Raw genomic sequence first — 2,233 nt, forward strand, 5'->3', positions numbered from 1 at the left:
CTCCCAACACCTGCTCTCTCCCTCCACCTCCTCTCCACACATTTCCATCCGCTCTTCCACTGCGTTTCATCCACGTATCTGCTCCCCTTTCACTCCTGTATGCCAAACCCTTTCGCTCCTCGCCCCACCACCGTCACGTCCAGGATCTCTCTCTCTCTCTCTCTCTCTCTCCATTATTACAACCAACTCACTTATCCTTCCATCTTCTCTCACCACATTTTCCCCTTTCTCTTCTTATATTACTTCTTCCATCACAGTGTTTTCTCTCTCTCTCTCTCTCTCTCTCTCTCTCTCTCCACCGCTCCTATTTCACTTGTGTATGCCAAACCCTGTCGCTCCAGACTGCCCCAGCGAGAGCGGAGGTCACAAAAGCAGTCTCCTCTCTCGATTTTTTCAGCCAACTCGATTTATTCCTCTCTCTCTCTCTCTCTCTCTCTCTCTCTCTCTCTCTGCACGTGGGAGTGTGTATTCATGGATCTCTCTTTTGCGTCTGGCTTTCCACACCACATCTCTTCTCTCTACCATCTTTTTTTTCCTCTTCCCTTCTATGTTTCCCTCTCAGCCACACATTCTACCACTCTTCCACCACATCCCTCTATATCCTCTCCCTCTATTACCCTCTCCACAACGTTTTCCCTGTCCTCTCCCCTTCACTCCACCTTTTCACCTCTTCTTCCTCCCCTTCACCACACTTTCTTACCACTAACCCTCCACCACACTTTCCTACCACTTTCCACCACACTTTCCTCTCCCTCCACCCCACTTCTTACCATTTTTCTCTCCCTCCACCCCACCTTCCTACCACTTTCCTCTCCATCCACCACACTTCCCTACCACTTTCCCCTCCCTCCACCCCACTTTCCTACTACTTGCATCTCCCTCCACTCCACTTTCTTACTACTTTCCTCTCCCTCCACCACACTTTCCTACCACTTTCCTCTCCCTCCACCACACTTCTACCACTCCTTTCTCCCTCCACCACACTTTCCTACCACTCCTTTCTCCCTCCACCACACTTTCCTACCACTTTCCTCACCCTCCACCACATTTTCCTCTCCTTCCAACCCACTTTCCTACCACTTTCCTCTCCCTCCACCACACTTTCCTCCCACTTTTCTCTCCCTCCACCACACTTTCCTACCACTTTTCTCTCCCTCCACCCAACTTTCCTACCACTTTTCACTCCCTCCACCACACTTTCCTACCACTCCTTTCTCCCTCCACCACACTTTCCTCCCACTTTTCTCTCTCTCCACCACACTTTCCTACCACTCTTCTCTCCCTCCACCACACTTTCCTACCACTCCTTTCTCCCTCCACCACACTTTCCTACCACTCCTTTCTCCCTCCACCACATTTTCCTTCCACTTTCCTCTCCCTCCACCACACTTTCTTACCACTTTCCTCTCCCTGCACCACACTTTCTTACTACTTTCCTCTCCCTCCACCACACTTTCCTCCCACTTTTCTCTCCCTCCACCCCACTTTCCTACCACTCTTCTCTCCCTCTCCCCTGGGCGAGAGTGTGTGTATACAAGCATCCCTCTCGGTCATTTGCGCCAGGCCTCCCACACCACCACCCTGATCTGAATATCGAATGTGCAGCTACCTTGGTATGGTCTCGGGGTTGGGTGGGTGGAAGGTGGGTGGAAGGGTGTACGTGGGTGGGAGAAAGGTGGGTGGAAGGGTGTACATGAGTGAGTGAATGATGGGAGGAAGGGTGTACGTGGGTGGGTGAAAGGTGGGTGGAAAGTTGTATGTGGGTGGGTGGAAGGTTGTACAGGGATGAGTGAAAGATGGGTGGAAGGGTGTACGTGGGTGGGAGAAAGGTGGGTGGTAGGTTGTACATGGGTGGATGAAAGGTGGGGTGGATAGTTGTACGTGGGTGGGTGGAAGATGTACATGGGTGTGTGAAAGGTGAGTGGAAAGGTGTACGTGGGTGGGTAAAAGGTGGGTGGAAGGGTTAACATGGGTGGGTGAAAAGGTGTACGTGGATGGGTGAAAAGGTGTACGTGGATGGGTGAAAGGTGGGAGAAAGGGTGAACATGGGTGGGTGAAAGGTGGGTGGAAGGGTGTACGTGGGTGGGTGAAAGGTGGATGGTAGGTTGTACATGGGTGAGTGAAAGATGGGTGGAAAGGTTTACGTGGGTGGGTGAAAAGGTGTACGTGGGTGGGTGAAAAGGTGTGCGTGGATGGGTGAAAGGTGGGTGAAAGGGTGTATGTGAGTGGGTGA

Source organism: Coenobita brevimanus, chromosome 88, assembly GCF_032717465.1.
Source record: "Coenobita brevimanus isolate Jiangsu-jjx chromosome 88, ASM3271746v2, whole genome shotgun sequence".
Lineage (NCBI taxonomy): Eukaryota > Metazoa > Arthropoda > Malacostraca > Decapoda > Coenobitidae > Coenobita > Coenobita brevimanus.